Source organism: Symphalangus syndactylus, chromosome 2 (assembly GCF_028878055.3).
Source record: "Symphalangus syndactylus isolate Jambi chromosome 2, NHGRI_mSymSyn1-v2.1_pri, whole genome shotgun sequence".
NCBI lineage: Eukaryota > Metazoa > Chordata > Mammalia > Primates > Hylobatidae > Symphalangus > Symphalangus syndactylus.
Genome location: NC_072424.2, coordinates 143,254,684 through 143,278,636, shown reverse-complemented (window position 1 = coordinate 143,278,636; position 23,953 = coordinate 143,254,684). Strand labels below are relative to the sequence as shown.

At 41.2% G+C, this 23,953-nt stretch overlaps 1 protein-coding gene and 1 long non-coding RNA gene across 2 annotated transcripts in view; both read left to right on the top strand.

Annotated features, from left to right (window-relative positions):
* PDE10A (phosphodiesterase 10A) overlaps window positions 1-23,953 on the top strand; it is a 667,471-nt gene that overhangs the window by 194,116 nt on the left and 449,402 nt on the right. The gene's annotated exons all lie outside the window — the stretch shown is intronic.
* On the top strand, window positions 7,921-22,108 carry LOC134733566 (uncharacterized). The gene is made up of 2 exons (XR_010117154.1): window positions 7,921-9,580; window positions 10,995-22,108. It is a non-coding gene; the product is annotated as an uncharacterized lncRNA (long non-coding RNA).

The following is a 23,953-nucleotide window of genomic DNA, read 5'->3' as shown; positions in this document are numbered from 1 at the left end:
ATTTGAAACCCAAGGCACATAGCAACTAAAATGCAGTGCATGCACCTGGATTGGGTCTTGGTTTGGAATAACAAAAATAAAAGCTTGAATAATAGGTATATGGGAATCATTGAGGAGAGTTGATTGTAGATGACATTGGAGAATTATTATTATTTTGTGAAATGGATGTGAAAGGAAGAAAATATTATTTATCACTGACCTCTGTAGTGGTAATTCCATAACTGATGCTTACACATAACCATATTGATTTATATACATCCCCCAAATGTTACCCTTTTCTTTTCTTTTTTTTTTTTTTTTTGAGATGGAGTCTCACTCTGTTGCCCAGGCTGGAGTGCAGTGGCGCAATCTCGGCTCACTGCCAGCTCCGCCTCCTGGGTTCACGCCATTCTCCTCCCTCAGCCTCCTGAGTAGCTGGGACTACAGGCACCCGCCACCACACTCAGCTAATTTTTGTTACCCTGGGCAAGACAGCTGTCTCTGTCTTGGCTCTGCCATTTTGGGGAAACCAAAATAAGATCAAGATAAGAAAGCAAATGACCAAGAAGATGTAAGGAAATGTCTTTTCCCAGTGACTGATTAATTGAGAAAAGATGTGCAGGCCAGGTGCGGTGCCTCAGGCCTATAATCCCAGCACTTTAGGGGGCCGAGGCAGGCGGATCACGAGGTCAGGAGATAGAGACCATCCTGGCTAACACGGTGAAACCCCATCTCTACTGAAAACTACAAAAAATTAGCTGAGTGTGGTGGCGGGTGCCTGTAGTCCCAGCTACTCAGGAGGCTGAGGGAGGAGAATGGCGTGAACCCAGGAGGCGGAGCTGGCAGTGAGCCGAGATTGCGCCACTGCACTCCAGCCTGGGCAACAGAGTGAGACTCCATCTCAAAAAAAAAAAAAAAAGAAAAGAAAAGAAAAGATGTGCAAATGCATTCTAGCTACAAAATCTTCCTGTGTTGAATTCAGAGACTTTTCATGAGCAAAGACTTCAGATGAGCATTGAGAAAAGAAAAGCTTTTAAAAAACCCAACCATTGTGCGTATTATAACTGCAGTTCTAATCCACAGGACAGTCTGAGGAGGTATGGAGGGTGGAGAGGACTGTAAGGTGGTATTCTTTTTGACCTCATCTGTATACCAAGGTCACTGCCAGTAAGAATGTCTTCAGGAGTAGGAGAGTGATGAATGAATTAGAATCAGGCCACTACATTAAGTTGAGAGCCTTGACTTTGTTGTTTTTTTTTTTTTTTTTTTGAGATGAAGTTTTTCTCTTGTTGCCCAGGCTGGAGTGCAATAGCACGATCTTGGCTCACTGCAGCTTCCACCTCCCGAGTTCAAGAGTTTCTCCTGCCTCAGCCTCCCGAGTAACTGGAATTACAACACCCACCACTACGCCTGCTTTTTTTTTATTTTTATTTTTTATTTTTAGTAGAGATGGGGTTTCACCATGTTGGCCAGGCTGATCTCGAATTCCTGACCTCAGGTGATCTGCCCACCTCAGCCTCCCAAATTGCTGGGACTACAGGTGTGAGCCACCACGCCCAGCCCTTGACCCATTTTTATACCAGTCCCAAGTGATGTGCTGTAAAGACCTGTGTGTAGCTCCCATCACTCATGCTGGGCACCACGACAGTGGATGAGGGTCTCAGCAGCAAAGTCATTGCTAGAAAGGAAAACGCTTGCAGACGGCTCAATGGCCAACTGATTAAACAGAGCAGGAAATGTTAGGGAATTTCCAGGAGGAAGAACACAGAAAAGTAGAGAAGAGAGAAAGGGAAGGAAAAAGATGTTTGCAAGTTTCCCTCCAGAGGTGGTGCTTGTTCTAGTCTCTTCAGAGCCACCTCCAGAAAAGTCAGTTCAGGTCCCTGAAGATGACAGGAGCCATTGCTGGGAAGACTGGGGTAGGTAGATGCAGAAAATTCACTCCCTTTTTTGACATTAAAGTGACAGCTCTGTTTTGACAGAGCCCTAAAATAAGCCCATGTCACATAAGGTTTTCTTTTATAATAGAGTATCTATATAATTTGAATTTTTTTCTATAATAGGATTGTGTGCAGCACAAAACAATAGGCACATTCATGTTTATTCATTAACAGTCCTGTGGATCTTTCTCATCAGTACTGTAAGTTCCTATTCAAGAAAGTTTTACTTACGCCCAACTATTTATAAAATTAAACGATAAAGTCATCCCTTCACTTAAGACCTGCCTTTTAAAGTATGATTGTGTCAAAGAGACATCAATTCTCAGGGAATCTAATTGTTTCAAAATTACTGTTTTTTTTTGTGTGGGTGAAATGAGAAAATATTCCTGTGAGTGTGTGAGTTATTGAGTGTGTGAATGTGTGTGAGGGTGTGGGTTGTGTGAGATACATGTGTATGTGAGTGTATGTGTGAGTGAATGTGTGTTTGATGAGTGTGTGAAGGAATGTGTGAGTGTGTAAATGACCTTGTGTGTAATGAGCATGTGTGAGTGTGGGGGAGTGCATGAGTGTGCGTGTCAGTGTCAGTGAGTGTGTGAGTATGGGAGTGTATGGTTGTGTGATGAGTGTGTGAGTGTGAGCGTGTGTGTGGGAGTGTATGGTTGTGTGATGAGTGTGTGTGAGTGTGTGTGAGCATGAGTGTGGGAGGGAGTGTATGAGTGTGCAGTGTGTGTGTGAGTGTGAGCACGTGTGAGTGTGTGTATGCCTGAGTAGAACCATGTTGCATCACAATAAACAGGAGGCTGGAGCATGCAGTCAAATGGCTCGAGTTTTGAATCCTGTCTCTCTTTGCTTGCTACTAGCTTTGAGACTGGACTGACATTAATTTTTGTGAGGCTGGTTTTAGGGCTGTAAAAGAAACATAATACATATTTTACAGAATTTTTGTGAAGATTAAACCAGATAATTTGGGTGAAGTGCCAATCCCAGTACCTGGCCCATTATAAGCATCTAACAAATGCAAGTTACTGTCATTGTGCGCACATCTCCTTGTCCTCCGATGAATTTTGATGCAGAAATCTTTGTACGATGGTCTGTATTCGTTTTGAATATCACAGAACTACATGCCAAAGGAAAAGTGGCAATGCCAGCCCCTGTGTGTTTATCTAAATGCCACCACTTGGCCGAGACACTCCATAAGGTCACAGTGACAGGGCTTTGCAGGGAGACCCCCGGCGATGCAGCAGAGGCCAGTGTGAGCCCCGATTGCTTGCTCTGCTGTGAGTCTTGTCATGGAAAGCTGGGGGTGTGGAGAGCACGGGTTGTGTCAGCTGGGATTGCAGGGAGATTTCAGGGAGCCCACCGTCAGCTGTGCAGTTGTGCCCCACGTTCCCCGGCCCTGGGTCTCAGGCGGCAGGAAGAGGACTCACAGGGTCTCCCACTGTCCGGAATGCCCTCTGCTTGGCAAAATACCTTCTGCTAATAAGAGCTTGCATTATATATATTTTTTTCTGATGACAGGATTTTGGAATCTGTAAATGGAATTTTATCTTCATCATATTGAATTATTTCTTTTCTTATAAGGCCCAGGACTTCTTACAATTAAAATACAAAAAAGAAAAATAAAAAGAAAGGGGGCAGATAGAAAGAAGGCTTGTGGTAGTTTGGCTCATGCATTTGGTAATAATTCTCAGCCCGAACCTCAGTGCCTTCGGTGATGAACTTCCACATAAAGCACAGTTTCAATGCTTGGCCCGAAGACAGTCTTCAGAGTCTGTTGTATGAAACGGTGTGAAGGCTTCCTTTCTGTCTTTTCATACACATTGTGCTATTTTTGAGCATTTGAATCTGCATTATGAAATGGAGAGGTAATTCTTAAGGGGACTGAAGGGAACTGAGAACAGCCACCCCCCACCCCAGCACCACTGTACCCGCCGGCCTTGACCCCACCAGACAGGAAAGGCTGGGAGACGTTTCACTCCATGAGAGAGTCCCAGCAGAGAAAATAGAAGAAACACTTAAGACCTCTAAATATGTATTTGTCAGTAAAATCTATTGACTGAGTGAATACTGGATGCCACAACAATCGCCTACAAACCTTTTAACCGTGTTAGGTTGGATAGGCGTGTTGGACATCCCATTGGAAATGGGGTGAGTCTTTGGGTACCGGAGTCTGGACTTGAAGAGAGGACTGGGCTGGAGACATAACCTGGGTGTGGTCAGCGTCGGGACCGCCTTCAAGGCACAGCACTGGAGGAATCACCCAGGACTGAACCCGGCGGAATCTGGGGAAGGAGAGGAATCCTGCAGCGGAGACTGGGGAGACTGGAAAGAAAAAAGGTGCCAGCCAAACAGAGTGGCATCCTGGAGACAAACGGAAGCATTTGAAGGAGACAGTGAGCCAGGGAACCAAGTGCCCTGAGAAGAGGAGCCCAGTGAGACCCGAGGTGACTTGTAGCTTTGGCTACCCCGGGCCCTCTGGCGGCGGCAGAGCACCTGCTCGGGGCGGCGGCGGTGACGCTGATCAACTTTGTTCCTTCCTGCTGCCTTACAGGAGACGCTCTGGCCCTCCGCAGCCTGCGTCCTGCTCCATCCAGAGGACATCGTTAGCGATGTCCTTCTGCTCGACAGTGATTCATCTTAGGGATGAAAACCCGGCCTGGTTGGTAGTTGTTTGCTCAAGTTTCACGTTTGCCTTTGGTGGATGAGGGCAAGTGGGGCAGGGGAGAACATTGCAGGCCCGAGAAGCAGCAGGTGCGGGAATGCGGGTGCATGACTGAGGGTGCCTCCCTCTAGACACTGAAGAACCACGACGTCGGGCAGGAGCCATGACCAGCAGGCAGGCCAGGCTGCGTGCGGGGGCCTGATGCAGGACCAGCCGATTGATTCCATCTGCCACAGCAGAACATCATCGTGGTTTCACAGCCGATGCTGAGGGTCTTGTATGTGCGTTGCGCAGAGCTGACTTCGTACCCCAAGGCAAGTAGACAGGATTATGTGGGTTTCAAGGAAGTCCCTAAAAATGTGTATCATTGGAGTGTGATTAAAGAGATTCTTCTCACGCTGTCCCTACAAGCTAGCAAAGCCCAAGAAACGCTTTTCCTAAATAGTAAGTTTGAACTGGGAAAGGAACGTCAAGCTGACCTGGCGGAGACTCTTGGTCAGGCAGCACGAGCCACTGCAGAGCTGGGAAGGTGAAGGCCACAGAGCTGTGAGACTGCGTTGCTCTTCGTCCTTCCCTAGAAACGAGCCGTGTCTCCTAAGCCAGGGGGCAGCTTGTGACATCAAAAGACCCAGCAGTGTCACGTCAGGTGTCTCAGAAAGTGAACAGAAATTGGGGAAGTTGGAAAACACAGGGGCATTTACCATGGAAAATAAACATTAAAATAAGTCAGAGGACCATGGCAGCACCGTTCACAATAGACAAGATGCAGAGACAACCCAAATGTCCATCAACAGGTAGATAAAGAAATTGTGGCGTATTTACATGCCACGGACTGTGGTTCAGCCTTAAGAAGAAGGACATTCTGCAATATGTGGCAGCATAGGTGAACCTGAAGGACACAGAAAGACAAATCCTGCGTGATCTCACTGGTGTGATAAATCTAAAACAGATTCATAGAATCAAAAAACCTCAAGCTGTCCTCCCACCTTGCCCTTCCAATGCTTCCGGAGGCCAAGGTGGGAGGATAGCTTGAGAAGAGGAGTTTGAGATCAGCCTGGACAACATAGCGAGATCTCTGCAAAAAAATTAAAAAAAAAAAAAATAGCTGCTCATGTTGGTATGCACCTGTAGTTTCAGCTACTTAGGAAGCTGAGGCGGGAGGATTGTTTGAGCCCAGGAGTTGGTTGCTGAGGTTAAGGGGTGGGAGAAATAAGGAGTTACTGATCAGTGGGCATAAAATTTAAGTTATGCAAAAGTAAGCTCCGCAGGCCTGCTGTACAACTGTGCAGGTATAGTCAACAGTAATGCATTGTATTCTTAAAATGTTAAGAGGGTAGATCTCACATTAAGTACTCCTGTCAATCAAATAAAAATGTTAGGAAAAGTTGTAAAAGCTAGTAGGGTGCAAGACACATAACAGGACACGGTGTGCTCAATCCACACACTTTCCAGCCAAAAATGACCCCATGTGACCTTCTTGGGACATGAGAAAAGCAGGCCTCCACAGTGAATGACAGCAAGAACTCCCATAGGCAGAGACGGCCGACGGGGTCTCAGCATAGCCTATTAGGAAACATCCCCAGAGACATCTGATAAACTGTCCAGTGTCAGAATGAGCCATGTCTCTGGGTAACTTACCCCTGCCCTGTCCACCGCCGAGAAGATAAGAATTCACCTCTGCCACACATAGAATTTATTACTTTTAATGACAAAATGCTATGGATTCCGCTTATTGGCTTATTACAATTTTATATTTATCCAAACTTTCTTAGATTAACTCAGGAACAATCTAAAAAGAGACTTCCTCCCCCAGACAAGTGTGCAAACAGAGCACTGTTGTTTTCAGGGCATATTCCATGTAGTAGTCAGAAATCTTTTCTGACGTGTATTTCCTTTCTACCTCCTCTCTTTCTCCTGAATCTTATTGAGCATGGAACTAGAAAAAACACCTATAAATAAAATTATGAAAATCAATATTGTGCTTCCAACATTGGATGAATACGATGCCTTCCTTACTTCTTCCCATTAAAGAAAGACATGTTTAGCCACAAAGTATTTTACTAGAAGTTAGAAAAATCTCTGAATATTTATAGAAATATGCAAGAATTACATTTTAACAATGTGGTAATAAAAGTACTGACATAGCGACCCTGAAAATTAGTTTGCATATCTTCAGAGTGAGCCTTCCTCTTTGCCAGTAGATCATACAGTTTGAAAATTGACAGTTCCCCAAATGTGGCCTTTCTCTTTCTCTTCCTCTCCCTCCCTCTCCACACCATCCCGTCTCTTTCTTATCCACAAACATGAACAATTTGATTATCAGTTTAAATTACCAGGGTCAAATTATCAATATTATAGTGATCATGAGTAAACCATATATATTTTTTCCATATATGCAAAAAAAGTGCCTGAGAACCTAAAGGAGAAAAGTAAGATAAAGCATGTCTTTGGCAAGTAATAAAAGAACTGAGAGTTAACATTTTCAATGACTGAAAGCAAAGGCAAACTCTAGTGACCGCACAGCATTTGTTATCACGAGAGTTCATTCTGGTGTGGGAAAACCCATCCTTCTGGATGTTGCTGGATTAACATATTCCAGACAACAATCCATGCAATTAGTATTTGCTGTTTTCTTATGTAATTATTATTTTAACCAAAGTATATCTTGATTAAAATCACTAGTGGCCAGGAATAAAATAACATATAAAATAATGTAAACTTATTCATTGTACATTCGGGCCCCCAGGAACAATTAACGAATTTATACATGTATAGGCTTCACAGCTGATTTTAACGCTAAATGTGAGTTAAAATTATGCTTGATGAATTGATCAAAGGTGCTCCCATATTAAAATAATTGCTAAGTTTGGCGACCTCTGGCAAAGTTTAAGACTTGTGAAGTTCTAATATGTTTGTACAAATCTGACTACATTTTTATTTACTGGAGGATTATTATGAAACAGAATGTGTTTAACAAATTCTATATTTTAAATTTAAATGTAAAAAAATTATTAACTTCTGCCTGTAGTGATCCACCAGCATTTGTCTGTGATGTGGTACTTGGCACTGCCTCAACCCTGAACTGCAGACCCTACAGTCTCAGCCTCTGTGTCAGGGTCACTGCCACATGGCCATCTTCACCTCCAGCCCCCGCAGAGGATGCTCTGCACCTCCCTTGGCCTCCTTCCCCACTCAGCCAGAAAAGCAGCCTTGTGGCCACCACCAGGAGCTGTCCCATCATTGCCTTTTCCACCACCTCTCTCCCTCCCTCTTCCCGCCTCCTCTCCTGGGGATGGTGCATGCACTGGGGATGGTGCATGCACTGGGGATGGTGCATGCACTGGGGGTGGTGCACGCACTGGGGATGGTGCACGCACTGGGGGTGGTGCATGCACTTGGCTTCCATTTGTCCTGCTTGTCTCCACTGAATACCTAAGGCATCTACCTTAGGTTTTCTCCCTCATTCAAACCTGCAAAAATGGCTGCATAGAAAGTAACAGTCTAAATAATAGATTATGGAATAAAAAATAAAACTTTTAAATAACCATCTTGCTTTAATTTGGAAAAACTGACTTATTTCTTCTAGAATTAGCAATAGTTCTGAATTCTTTCTTCAATGATGAGGACAGGATAATGAGATGAATTTCAGGATTGTTAGATTAAATATCCCCTGAAAGCCAACGGAAGCTGAGGAAATAGAATACCTTCTTAGGAAAGAAGTATACTCTTTTTTTTTTTCTTTTTTCTTTTTTTTTGAGACAGAGTTTCATTCTTGTGGCTCAGGCTGGAGTGCAATGGTGTGATCTCGGCTCATAGCAAACCTCCGCCTCCTGGGTTCAAGCGATTATCCTGCCTCAGCCTCCCGGTGCTCACCACCATGCCCAGATAATTTTGTATTTTTAGTAGAGATGGGGTTTCTCCATGTTGGTCAGGGTGGCCTCGAACTCCCGACCTCAGGTGATCCGCCCACCTCGGCCTCCCAAATTGCTGGGATTACGGGTGTGAGCCACCGCACCCGGCCAGAAGTATACTCTTGAAAGGGTTATGTAACCTCACCACACAAAGGTTACATTTTATTCTACACGTAATATATGTAGATATACACTATACATGTTGCATGTGGCTACCAACATGTGGAATAATCCATACAGTTATAACCCGCATTTTCAGTTAATATAACAAGGATGGCTTTCCATCTTAGTAAAGACAGATTGTGTAATATTAATAAATACAGATTTAAATGAATGTCTATACATCACACTCTCATTGAGGAATATGAAGGTGGTCTCTTATTTATGCTAGATTGTGCTATAATATAGCAAACAAGTTATAGAACTTCTGGGTCAAGAAGTGTTGAAAGAGCTTTTAAAATATTTATTCCTATGGTTTCAGATCAAAAAACTGATTCTCAGATGATTTTAGTCCTCATCTCTAATGCTCCAGATTGACTTTGCAGTGGGGTGGATGGTAAACTATTAGCCGCCCTTCTGATTAATAAACCTTCTCTCCAAATAGGATACTTGCAGGTTGCCTGGCATACAGGATATGTTCAATGAGTTTTATTGAATGGATGAATTACTGAATAAGAAAAAAGTGATGGTTAAAGGTAGTTAGATAACTAACTTTGCTGAGTAATTACTCCTACGAAGTGGCATTCTGTAAAACTCTAATTCTGTATGTCTCCTAATACTGTTACAGACGGCTATGCTTGTCTCTTATTTGGGGGACTTTTTATGGCTTCTGGCATAAAGGAGAGATGGTGAAAATGATGCTCTGTCCCCATCCAATTGCTTATCCATCCCTTACATCATTTATTCATACTTTCAGTAATTTGGGTGCATTTTTCTACATGCTCACCAGGCCAGAGCAGCAGGATGGGCCCTCACCCAGCCTGGAACACCATCATTACTAGTATCCAATCCCCAGTTCTTCATGCTGAAAAACATTATCATTTCATTTCTTGTAAAGCATTCACAATTCATTAACACTCAGAAACTTGTGGGTCTTTTGTCTCTAGAAATTCTCTTGTTTTTATATGGGTTATTTATAATGGCTATTAGTAATTTAATGATCATTTTAACCTATAGTACTTCTACTTGGGGAATTTATTAAATTTTACTCGCTTCTTTAAGAGAGAGCTTACATTTTATTCATTTTATGCCATCAACTGTGAGGTCTTATTCATTAAATTGAATTTGAAAATACCCACTGAGAAAAATTTGCCACTAAAGAATATATTTAATTACTCACTTATACTTTCTAGAATGAAGCAAAGAAATGTTAATAAACACTAATTTAAACTGTAGAATGATTACTAATATAGTTGCCATTATTGTTATATGTGAAGATTTGAAATTAGTAACCTAATCTTAAATAAGAAAATCATTAGTACATATCAAAAAATATTCAAAAAGGAAAGATAGCTATAAATGTCCAGTTTTATAATCAAGTTTTTATGACTCACAAGTTCATCCATTTAGAGTTGCTCTAGTATTCTCATTTCAGGAATAGAGAAGTTCCTCTATTTCTTTTTTTCTGATAACAAGAACTCTGATATCAGTTCCATAGGACATTGTGGAAATCAGGGAACAACAAGTTGAAGTGCCGTGTGGTGAGAGTCATCAGCCTCGTTAATGCAAAACAGCCCATGTGTCATCTTTGTTTTATAAAAGCTGCAGGAAGATGACCTCCCAGTTTTTCCATAAACAGTAATGTGGAAAATAAGTCTTCTTTCTGTGAAGGAGAAATGCTTCTTTACCCCTCACGTGTACATTTAAATTATTTTGATACTAACCCAAGTTAAGTTTACTTTGTCTTCAAAATGAGTTAGTGATGTTTGGGAAAAGAACGTTGGTGTGTCCCCAAGCTGAATTTGCGTTTGCTAATTACTCTTTTCATACAGCGCTTAGTGGGTTTAGAAGCACAGCCAACCCTGTGCTATGCCAGGTCTCCCTCCACCTGGGGTCGCCCCTCCTTTGAACTTCTGGGACACTCACAGTGTACGCTGTCTGATTTAGAATGTATCAGGGGCTTTTCTCTATGTGTGAAATTGTCACTCCCATCAGATGTGCACTCTGTTAAATGCTGAGATTAGGTCTTAAATAACCTGTTTCCTCTATGCAGCAGACTCAATAAATCGATTATGTAGCTAAAACGTTATTCTGGAATACATCGTTCAGGTCTGTATTTTAGGAAGTCGCAACTCATTGTGAATATTGTTGAATGACATTAATGAGGAATATGGTGGCCACTAATTTAAGTTACTAAAGCAGTTTCAAAACAAATTATGGAAGTATTATAAACATTTGAATGAGAAACGCATTATTTTAAAGATACTTATTCTGAACTCTATCACAGGCCTTCAGACCTGTTTGCACATCGGAATCACCTTGTTGAAATACAGAATCTGTGTTGAGGTGTGTGAAAATATGATTAAGAATCCGTTTCTGAAAGCTCCCAGGCGATGCTAACATGCAGCTCCATTTGGGAACCACTGACTAGAAGTCTCACTTCATCTTTAATTTTCTTTTATTCCCGAATAAAAAGAATTGTTTTTGTTTTTGGAAGACATCTGAATTACTTTGATTTAGCACCACGACTATTTTACAAGGCGCAGAAGTTTGATAAAAGGTTCTTATTTTTTCATAGGACAATGGATTTAGAGGCTGTTAAATTTTGATAATGCCAAGTGGATAAGAATTTGGTTTAACACATAAAAGCATAACAATAACAACAGCAATAATAATATTTTCTTAGCACTGAGACTTTTTTGGCTAAGTCTAACTGTCTTTCTGAGGACATCTATGATGCTAATCAAGCACCCTCTTGAGTTAAAATCTAAGCTTTATTTTACCAGCAAGATAAAACTATTGACTCAAAGAGCATTCAGATGTTAGTCCCTGCTTTTTCAGAAATTCTGTCCATAGTCTAGAAAAGGAGTAGATGGGGAAACATGAGAATAACTACTAGTATTTACTGAGTAGCTGGGACATGTCAAGCATTGGGTTAGGCACTTCATGTGAATAATCTCTCTCCAATGATCACAGCAACACCAGGAGGCAAGGACCCTAAGTCCATTTCCTAGATCAGGTGACTGAGGCTCTTCGAGATGCACACCTTGTCCAGTGCCCTGGGACTTGTAAAAGGCAAAGCAGCGATGAAAGAATTCATCTCTTTGAAACTCCCAGAGGATTCTCTCACAGAGTTGTAATTCTCCAATCCATGACGATCTATCCTTTTAGCTCTAGGACCTTGTGATAGAAGAGAACCTTTGACACTTTGCAGGATAAAGGACAGCATTGGTTCCTGGCCTTCTCTGTGAAAACCAATTCCCCAGGAGCTCTGTCAGTACTGAAAAGTCTCAGCCCAAATTCCCCCTTACCATTCTGATCCCGTCTTAATGGAACTGGACCAGCTAAGGGATTCCATCCCCACAGTAGCCTCCACCTGTCTTCATCCCAGCTTGAATATACAGTTTCCCATGCAAACCCTATTACGGATGCCACTGAATTCCATCTATCTTGTCTCAGTGTCTCTGGCTGTCCCAATACCCATAGTTTTCCTACCCTCTAACCAGCGAATGGGACCTGCATGGAAAAGGAGAAAATAAAAGCAAAAGTGATCAGAGACACCGGCTGTCCATCAGAAGGGTGCTGTTTGGATGATAATTTTTGAGTGTGCATTTAAATAAGCAATTTGGCATTACTTGCTATTGTTTACATTTAACTGCCCTTAAAATAGAAACAATATGAGTAGTCTGTTATCCTACCTTCTACCATATTCAAGTTCTGAAATTTAACATTCAAATTTCTTCAATTGTCCTAAGGTCCCTTAGTGCAAAGGGCTAAAAATAGAAAAACAGAAGAAAAGACTTAGGAAGTCAAGTTAAACAGAAAGTCAAGTGCTAAGCTAAGCAAACAAGCAGGAAGTTAAGCAGAAAGGTGGACAGGACCAGGTAAATGCCAAGGAGGTGCTCATGGGAGGCGATGGTTGAGGTTAGGATGGCTGAAGTGGGTGGATGCTACACGTCCAATGAGTTAGAGGCAGACACCTTTTCTTTGTCTTTCTTTTTTTTTTTTTTTTCTCGAGAGAGAGTCTCGCATTGTCGCCCAGGCTGGTGTGCAGTAGTGTGATCTCGGCTCACTGCAACCTCTCCACCTCCCAGGTTCAAGCGATTCTCCTGCCTCAGCCTCCGGTGTAGCTGGGACGACAGGTGCACACCACAATGCCCAGCTAATTTTTGTATTTTTAGTAGAGACAGGGTTTCACCATGATGGCCAGGCTGGTCTCGAACTCCTGATCTCCTGATCTGCCCACCTTGGCCTCCCAAAGTGCTGGGATTACAGGTGTGAGCCATCGCGCCCGGCCAAGGCAGACAACTTTTCATAACCGCTTTTCACTTTCTTCTTGGACAGCAGTCCATTTATTTCTCAAACCTAGGTTACTCCTGGCTTTCAAGCTACCTTGCACTAGGAACGTGGCAAGTCACGTAACCTCACTTGTTCTAGTTTCCTCTTCTCTGGAATGAATGGTGTTGACATAGATGGGCTCTATCGGCTGCTCCTAGATCTCAGTGTTTGTCACAGTTCTTACACAGGGCTAGTAATGGCTGGTAAGGGTTTGTAAAGCACTCATTCTGTGATACCTTAGCTCTGAATGTGAGATTTCTCTAAACTGATGATATTACAGGTGTTGATGTTTTCATTCTATGTTTGTGACTCGTTTCCTTTCAGAAGAAAACATCCTCTCTTCTGTGAAAAATGTCCACCACTACTTTAATAAAAAGAGAATCATCAAATAGATAAAAGTTCCCAATCTCTAGGAGTGGCCTCTTTTTAAGTGTACTCATTTCTGTTCCCTAATTTTATTCATTCCTTCTATAGAAATGGTATGCATGGGTAAAAACATGCCACCTTATATGCTATGGTGGGGGATAAAAATCTAAAAGACCTGGTCCTCACCTTTAAAAGACTGTATCTTAGTAGATCTGATAAGACACATATGCCAAAAATATGAGTAAAATGATGACTGTAACGGTCATTTGTATTATATTCTATAACAGGCCCCTGGCTGTGCACTTGACAAGTGTGATGAGGTGCCCTCCATTATTACTTTAGCAGCCCTAGTAAGGGGCTTCAGGCATAGCATCTACTCAGTAAACACTTGCTAACTGAGTAAAGTATTTTCAGCACTATTTTAGATGGCTAAGTAGCCAAAGAATGTTACTGCCTTCACAGACCACAAAATTCTATAGAGTATGTGAGTCACATACTCGTGAATTTATAAGCGAGGAAGTACATGTAGAGCAACAGAGAGGACCACAAAGCAAGTGTTAGGAAGCCGTGGTCACGTGAAAACACCACACAAACATCTCTATTTGTGCATAGGTGGCTTTTCTTCTTTCCTTCATATGCAGCAGCATTTAAAAAATCACACACGGTTCCCATACAGAAATGGAACTGCAGTTTTGAAATCTGATTGTACAATTTCCTGCTCCCCACATCCCGTACCCATTAAGTCACCATGCATCTGCAAAGGCTTGTCTGCTGGATGGGCACACGGTAAGACGTAGTTCTTGATGTTCTTTGGAATAGGCGTCTTCGTTTTAGAATTAGTTTATGATGAATACTACGTTATACATGGACCCAGGGGAAATACGATGGATTGTGTTAGCAGAGTTCCAAGTTCCAGAGAAAACGTCAGGGGAGGGTTGAATAGTTGAGTCCAGTGTTCATCTCTGAAGGTCAGATGAAACATAGTGAAACCACACTGATCTCCAACTCTGGATGCAGCCCTCATACACATCAGAACTGCCATGGACTCAGCCTATTTTTTAGGCAGTTGGTGATACAGGTAATCAGGTTTCCCATGCCTTGGCCCTGCTGTGGACTCTGACGAGGTTTGAGAGTGATTTACGGTGAAGATGGCCCAATAAATGCCTGTAAACTGAAGTAAGGGAGGAGGCTCGTCTACAGCAATGCCTGTGAGCAGACTTAAATCAGCAATTCTTTCTCTGAAGCAATAAATCAAATTCCTGAGGAGGATGACAGTAAAATCCCAGAGGACAATTAACTTGTCAGCAGTTCACATGACTTCGTCCTGTTACTGAGCTACACACTAACTTTGTGATTAGATTTTTGAACTATTAAGAAACTTTTGATTTAAGGAATTCAAGGTGAACATACTTTAATTAGAACTTCCAGATTACACTTAGGCAGTAAATCAACTATACTCATTCTCATATTCTTGGGTACTTTTCCCTTCCTTGGACGTTTTTACCTTTACTATCTGGGTCATTGTCTTACTTTGCTGTGGCTGATGTCACAACCAAAAATGTTGTAACCTAAAACAATGTAAATTCATTATTTTACAGTCTCTAAGTTAGAAGATCAACACAGGTCTCACTGGGCTAAACTCGAGGTATCGGCAGGGCTGGCTCCTTCTGGAGGCTTCAGGGAAGCATCCATCTCCCCACTTCTCCAGCTTCTTGAGGCCGTCCACATTCCTGGGCTTGTGGTCCTGCTCCATCTTCCAAGCCAGCAACAGCAGATTGAGTTCCTCTTACTTAGCATCACCCTGACCTCCTCTCCTGTAGACAAGTTTTCCTCTTCCTACCTCTGCTGTCTCCACCTTTGTGATTACCTGGGGCCCACCAAGATCATCCAGGGTAGCCTCCCATCTCTAGATCCCTAAGTTAATCAATCACATCTGCAAAGTCTCTTTTGCCATGTGAGGTAACATAGTCATAGGTTCCAGAGATTTGGATGTGAACATTTTTGTTGGGGCATCATTCTGCCCAACCACAAGCATGTACCCGGCACTCACCGCGTGTGGCAGTTAGTTGGTGTGTACTTTCTCTACCTGTAAATCCCTGGATGGAGAACATGATTTTTTCTCTCTACATCTCTTTGCATTTCATCTGGTTCACTTAACCTGATCCCCAGTGTCTTAGTCTGTACAGTGTGGCCATAACAATACCTGAGGCGGGGTATTTATTTAAAAAAAAAAATAGGTGGATTTAGGTCACAGTTCTGCAGGCTGGGCAGCTCAAGGCCATGGCCCTTGGTTCTGGCAAGGCAAGGGCTTTTGTGGTGCTGCGTCATAACATGGCAGAGAAGGTCAAAGTGTAAGTGGACACGATCAAAGAGAAGACCGGAGGGGCCTCCTGGCTTTGTAACAAACCACTCTCATGGGACTATTCCATTTCCTGGAGAACTAATTCAGTCTCGCCAGAGTGAGACCTCACTACCATGAGAACAGCACCAGGCCGTTCACGAGGGATCTGCATCAGTGATTCCAACACCTCCCACTAGGCCTCAGCTCCCAACACTACCACATTGGGGACCAAATTTCATCATGGGCTTGGCAGGGAAAAGCCAACCATACCCACACCATAGCACCAGCCTGGGAGCCAAATGCACCAAAAAAGGGAACGAGAAAGCCTAGAACTGAACCATCCAGCATTCAGATACCAAAGAGATCCAAAAAGTTAAACAATCACGAAGAAAATGCTGGGTTGAAGGACACACACTATACTGAATACAACAGAAGCGTTGAGAGGGTCAGACCTCAGGCAAATTCAAGGCCAACAGCTGGCACCAATGCGGGAAGATGAAGCTTGCATAAACATAAGCCCAATCGTTATTTATCGTGTAAGGACTTGGTAATTAGAAAAAGTGCAAAGATGGTCCAAACCTCCTAGATGATGCTTTCTTGCAGGGTGAACTTTGGTAAACACTGGGGGATGGAGGAGAGAGGAATCTGCCTTCCAGGCTTGTCAAGTTTGCTCTTAATCGTCCTGAGAACACAGGATCTGATGGAGCATTTGTTGGTCGTCTGCAAGGCTGTGATATTTTACTTTATCACTTCCACCTACCACTTTTATAAGTATTTTTATTCTCCATAAAACAGGCTTTTATGTATCATTTGGAATACACAGAGCATTTACCAATTAATCACATTAAAGACTTATTATCTGTTCTCTTATGATACACCTATTTTGATATTGTGTGAAGATAATTGTTATAATCTGTATTAATTACATACTGGCATTCATTAAATATGAAAATGTTCAATTGTTTGAAAGAAAATGACTGGCCTTTTGGAATATTAAAGAGTATTCTGTTTTATTGCATTTTTACACTAAATGATTAGGCAAAAAGTTTTTACTAGACATTAGTATTTTTATTTATTAAATTTCAGTCCTCTTAGAAGAACTCAAGGTATTAGCCAATTGAATTCAAACTTGTACCACTTAAAGATACAAACGTAAATAATCTGAGAAGGGAAAAACTAAGTATAGGGGGGGGAGTATAGAAAAGGCAGTAACACATTTAGACTTGAGGCAAGAACAGGTGTTTTTGTCTTAAGACACCAGCAGGGCTAGGCACTCAACAGATGCTCTCCAAACATTCGTGGCCCATCGGAGTGAATTGAAGAGTGGGTTGGCAGCAGTGGGTGGGAGGGCAGCAAAGCCTCCTTCCCTGGCAAACCTGAGGAGGAGGAAGGGGAGAAGCAGCTGCCGTGGCCACGTGGGAAGAAGAGTCAGGGACAGGCAGCAGGAGGTGCAGGGTGCCCCTGAGAGACAGGAGCTGCATCACAGCAGTCAAACACGAATTCAGCTCTGCCAGGGGCCCAGAACCCTGTCCGCTAGTTTGCCTGAGATCAAGAATGTGTGCAGAAAATTCCAGAAAATGCAAGCAACTTTGTAGCCACCACCCCAAATAATTAAACAATATTTTAAAAGCAAGTAACATTTTATGACTTTTAAAAGGCATTAAAATACATTTGTTGGAAGGGGAATTAATTGCAGCAGAGTACGGCCGCTTTGCAATGACAAATGAAAACCCCACGTAGGGCTTGATGCAGAGTAGATCTAACAGGAAGCTGCTGAAGCGATGTGACTTTGGGGATGCGGGGAAATCTCCTTTACTTAGAAAAAAATGACATTTATACACACATGTGCAAGTGTGAACACACACAATCATTCACTACACAATGATTTTCCATTATTTTAAACTAAACAATGACTTGTTTTTCTGTTGAAGTGAAAAGGCCCTTGCATGTCACCTGGAAAAGAAGGAGGGCATTCAAGGAAGGTTTGGGGAACTTTGTTACGCATAGGGAAAAAAACAAAAATTTGTATCACTACCTCACACCATCAATTCCTAATAGATTGTGTGGAAGACAATATATTAAAACTCCAAAACGACAAGTGAATACCTTTGTGATTCTGGGAATGAAATAATATCTTAAGAACTAAAAGCATTACCCACAAAGGAAATTATCGTTAAATTTGACCCTATTACAATTAAGAACTTCTGCTCATTAAATAATAGCATTAAAAAGGTGAAATGGCAAGACACATATTGGGAAAAGACACTTGCAACACCAATAACCAACAAAGGATTTGGACCTAGAATACATAAAGGACTCTTAAAATCAATTTCTAAAAATGACAATCTAATTTAAAAAATTTTAATTAAAAAAATTGGGCAACAAGTACAAGCAAGAATTTCGTAGAGGAAAAAACTCCAGTGGTCAGTGGCAATATGAAAAGATGCTCAACCTCCTTACAAACATAAGTTTAAACTACAGCAATACAATTTAAAAGTTGGTGAGGATATAGATAATGGAAATCCTTACCCGTTATTGATGGCAAAGTAAATTGCCTCAACAGCTTTGGAGAACAATCAGGCACTGTGTATTCAGTAAAGCAAAACACTTGTGTAGCCCAGGGGCAGCAACTCCACTCCTATGTGTGTTCATTATAGAAACTTGCATGCATCTGGGCACCAGGAACTGTGCTCGGGGAAGTCCAGAGCAGCTTTGGAGACAGCCCAGAAGTCATTATAGAGAAAAATGGAATATTATACAGAAGTGAAGATGGCTGTGCCTACATACTATAGTGCATGGATGAATTTTAGAAACAAAATACTGAATCCAAATAAACATGTAGGCCAGGCGCAGTGGCTCACGCCTGTAATCCCAGCACTTCGGGAGGCCGAGACGGGTGGATCACGAGGTCAGGAGATCGAGACCATCCTGGCTAACATGGTGAAACCCCGTCTCTACTAAAAATACAAAAAATTAGCTGGGCGTGGTGGTGGGTGCCTGTAGTCCCAGCTACTCGGGAGAGGCAGGAGAATGGCGTGAACCCGGGAGGTGGAGCTTGTAGTGAACCGAGACCCTGCCACTGTGCTCCAGCCTGGGCGACAGAGTGAGACTCCGTCTCAAAAAAAAAAATAATAAAAATTAAAAATTGAAAATAAACATGTAGCAAACATGAAAACAAACAAACATAGCCTTTTTAATTTAAACCCCAAACCAAGCAAAGGTAAGCAGTGTATCATTCTTGAGATAGACACATATATATGTACTAAAACTATTTTTTTAAAGGAGGTAATGATTAACCCAAAATTTCAGTGATGGAGGCCCTCTAGGGGGCAGAGGCAGGAGGCAGTGTTGGGAGGAGCAGGCCAGCAGACACCATGGTGTCGGTAGGTAACCTTCCAATTCCAGACTTGATGACTGGCTCACGAGTGATCCGTTATGATGCTTTATGATGTACCTCTGTGTGTTAGATGTAGATTGTTTTGTATGTTTTAAATATTCCATAATTGACAATTGAATGTAAATACCCTGGGGGAGGGCAGCCTCCGATCTTATCTGTCCATTTGGCTTCAGAGTGGTTTTGCTCAGCCGGCATTTTCCCCTCAAGAGGGTTTGATGGCCACAGGAGAGACGTTCACGTATTTAACAGAGTTCACTGTTTGACCATCTTGCTTAGGATAATAACTCAGAGTCTGTCTGTCCTTCCTAGAGATGGGCCACTACTGACTGCAAAGACGAGCTTCCCTCTGTTTTCACATGTGTGGAATCATCAGGGTTTTTGTTGAGTGCCCTTATTAGGGCCAGTTCCTTGGGAAATGGTCCTATAGGAAAACCTAACCACCACCAAAGAAGAGAAGAATCATTCACCTGGCCCCTCAGAGTGCTCAGCCCACTGCACCCCGATGCTCCCGTGATCTTTGTCTGTTCGCCCTCAAAGCCACTTCAAATAAACATTCTAGAAAAGAAGTGTTCTTGCCACCCAAATGCAACTCAAATCCGCTTTCCATCCAGGTGACTGTCTCATCTCCTCTGCTCAGCTACTCTGCCCCGCCCCTACCAATGCCAGCCCCACAGAGCAAAGCTGAGATTCGTCTGGGATGCTGTTCTCAGTAGACCAGCATGGAGTGCCAGGTATTAATACTGGCTTTGAAGATCACAGGGAAGCAGGGCCAGATTCTCCTCACCCTCACTTCACAATTCCCTCCTTCTCAGTTTTAAAGTGAAGACGAAGAGGAACATGACACAACAAACATGCATGTGTAATTTTGTTGCACGTGTCTGTGCAATTTCCAGGAAGAGAAAAGCTTCCTGGAAAGCAGGCAGGCAATTTCAGTCCTGAGGCTGATGTGGTCTCACTTAGGCAAGGGTTTCACCCTCCCTGGGCCTCAGTCGCACCATCTCTAAAACAGAATGGCATTTGCCTTGCCACCCTCCTCTCTGCTCTGTGGCCCTCACTGAGCTTCTCAAGGGTCAAGGACCAGATCGCCTTGATTTCTGTCAGGGCTGAATGCAGTGCCCAGGAGGGATGGTAAGAGAAAGGAGGGAGGAAGTGAAGGAGAGAGGAGAGGGTGGGAGGTGGTTCAGTCGCAGCACTGTGTTGAAGAGCATAATACGTGAGAAACTTTTGTGAACTTTGGAGAGTGTTCTGCAAATCTAAAGTGATGAATGCCATTACTAAGGTCAGTTACTGTGAATGATCGGCATATGCGTATCAAAAACAGCTCCCAGCTCTGTAAGGCATTAGAGTGAAAGCAAGCAATTTTTTAATGAAACATTCATTTGCCTTCTTTTACTGCAGTGCTTTGATTTAATCAAAATAAGCAAAAATGGCCAATGATTGTATCAACTTCTGAACTTGTTGAATCTACTTGGATGTTACTGTAACCCACTAGGAGAAAAGGGAAGCAAAAATACTATGTATTAATGTTCTTCAATTTTCTTACACTTGTAACCCTTTTTTACTTTAGAAAAGTTTAAATGTGTTATACATATGCATAATTAATAAGGAAAAGCTACTTGATTTATATAATTAACCATAGTCAATCTAAAAATAAGTTTATTTAAATTAGTGTGAATTTCATAGCTAAAAATACTTGTGAAGAAACAGTTTGGCTATTTTTTCTCATCAAATGGGATGTTTGAAAATAATAAATAAAAGCAGCTCAATACTATTGGTTACTTTCTCCTATTTCTTCTTGAACATGCCAATCGAATAAAATCACTTGAAGACTTTGGCAATGTTGAAGCTGATTAAATTTATTATTCAAGTTGAGTTCCATAAGAATATGAAACATTCACTTTCTGGAAGTAATTCAGTTACTGGCCATTTTTTCTCACTGAAAATTAAGTGTAAGTTTTGAGCTCTAATACAAGTTCCAAGTTTAGTATCAATTAAGTGTGTATTTTTGCTACTTATGAGCTTTATAGGTGTATTTTAATAACTGGCTTTAAAAGATAAACCGAAAAAGATTAATTGCTTAAGCAAAATGGTTTGTTTTCAATTAGTGTCATCCTTTCTGTTAATTGGAGACAGGTTAATAAAACATGGGTCAGTAACACTAGGACGTTTTTCCCCCAACATCCCCAAAATAAGATTTATTGTCCCATTAGGAAAATGTAAGCGGCGCATTATCTTTTCCTTAAGTGCTTAAGCATTATGTCCTGTGATGGATGGGTACGACAGGCAGTGGCGGGGTGGGCAAAGGAAGTGGGCAGGCTTGTTTCCAGCTGATGACCTTTGAAAAGTTCACGACCAGCAAATATTCATCCTGCTGCCAAAATAGCGGATGATTTCAAAGTCACGGTGTTAAGCGGTTGCTAAGGAAGTGTTACGGTGGAGGCTATTGTGCAGCTGAAGTGGTTGTTATGGCCACTCTGCATGTTAGAAAAATGTCAATTATTCTGAAGAGGTTGGCAATGCTACCTGGCATCCGCTCCACAATGGTGATTATGGTATCACCATTCTTGTTGTAGCAACAAGCCAGTCCTCTGAAATGTTTTCCAGAGGTTTGCATTTGCTGACTCCATTGACTATTTTCTTGATAATGTTGCTGGGATAAACTAGAAAACAAGTTTCCCCATGGTCAGCTGGAAATACTCATATTGCACTTGGACAGAGCGGATTGTTTCTGAGAAGGGCCAGTGATGAGCACCAGTTCCCTCCTTGCCCAGGCCAACAGCGTTTCACAGGACCCCTGGGCTCGTCCTGATGGTTCTCTTCCAAACGATGATCTAGAAAGATGTCCCATGTCAAGTTGCTTGCCTTTCAAAGGTCTTCAAATCATTGTTCCTCCATATCGTGGTCAGAGTTAGTGCTTTCATGCTGGTGAGCGCTTGGGGAATTTTTTTTAGGACTGTGACAGAGACAAAAAACTAAAAAAAAAAAAAAAAAAGTAATAAAAATGAGAGCTCTATTCCAGCCACCCAGAATGAGGAACTATAATTTTGTCACATTAGCTGCCACTCTGTTCGAGTAAACAAGAAAATAATCTTGGTAACATCAGAGATCTAATTCAGCATCCTAGCCCTTCCTTCCTCTCCAGAAGCAGTAACTATCAGCTAGCAAATTTCGTAGTTCTTTTCCAGGTCATTTATTTTATATATTATATACTATATACATATGGTATATAAAATATGCATATGTTTTGTTTTATATATTTGTATATATATTATATATAATATGTAATAAATAAATACATAGGTAATAAATATCTATACATATTTATATATTATATATACATTTTTATTATATATTTTTATTATATATACATATATTCAAGGCAATATTTAGTCCTTTTATGTATTTTTAAGATACACATAAAATACATATTTATTTCTACATGTCCCTGCAATTTGTTTCCTCCTGTCAAAATTATCTTGAAATGTAATTTCTATTATTGCAAATCTATTCCTAGCAGTCTTGTTATTTAATAGTCATTTTCAGAATGGAATTAAAATGAAAAGAAGGCACAAATGTTAAGATAATCACTTTCAAGTCACATTCATTTTATCTTCCCATTTTTAGAAGTTCTTTAACTTTATATTGACTTTTTATTTTACTTTTTTTTTTTTTCCTATTTGGCTTTCAGAGGGAGCTAGTGTTTTAATGTGAAAGGCTTCTCGTTACTGGGGCTTCTTAAAGAGGCTAGTGTCACACGTAAGTGAATTTTCCAGACAATTGAAATGTCAGATCTTTTTTAAATTGAAAAGTTTGGATGGAAGTCTTTCTGAAATAGTGTCTTAAAAGCATCTCAGCTTTAGAAGAAAAAAAAAGTTGAAATACTTGTTTGAATCATATGATAGTTGTAAGACATGTTACTTTTACAATTTTCAGGGTTCAGGGCTATTTTTCACTACTGTAAATGACACCCTACGGTTTTGAGTTCTTCTGTCTAGATTTTACAGTTTTTCTGTCCGTTTACTTTTCATCACACTGACAGCCATTCTTTTCTCCTTTCATCAGTGGTAGAGACTCAGGAAACTCTCTCTTTCCTAATTCTTGATAGACTGTTATCTGGAAATTTTGACAATAAACTAATTAGCCCAAACTCATCTTTTCTCAATAGTGAATTCGTTTATTGCATGCGCTTGAGTCAGGGGCCTTGTTTGTCTTTATTTTTTGTTCTTGGCTGTATCTTGGTCAAAATAACTGAACTTGAAGATCTGGACTTTTCTGAAATTTGTGTTGTGGAAAGAAAAATTAAGTATTTGTAAATTATATATTTTTAAGCTTATACTTTTATTGGAGAATATGGAAAAATAATGAAGCAATAGGGTTCAAGTTGTTAACATGAGATATAGAGCAACATTTCAAATAGAACCTGTATAGCAAATTCATTGTTTAAGCGAGTTCCATAAGAATACAAAACAAGCCCTTTCTGGAAGTAAAATAGTCATTGGCCGTATTTTCAGGAAAACTTTCTGTTGAACATTATTTCAGATGTGGAAACATCTAAGAGGATCATAATGTCAACATGCATTTCCCCAATAAATAAACAAGAGAAATGATACTGACAAGAACAAGAAATGATTATTTCTTCTGCCAAAGTTGGAAGCGACCAGATACGGATGTGCGTATTTTAAGATCATGGTTTGTGCTGTTGGAGTAGGAATAAGTAAAAGCTCTTTAATTTAAATCTGAATAGAAAATGAAAATTCAAAGGGATCCTTGCTTCACAGATCATTTTGGCAGTCTATTTTTTAAAAATAATTTAGCATAAGGAAATGGTAAAAATGAGTTTGTTGAAAGAATCAATTATCTATG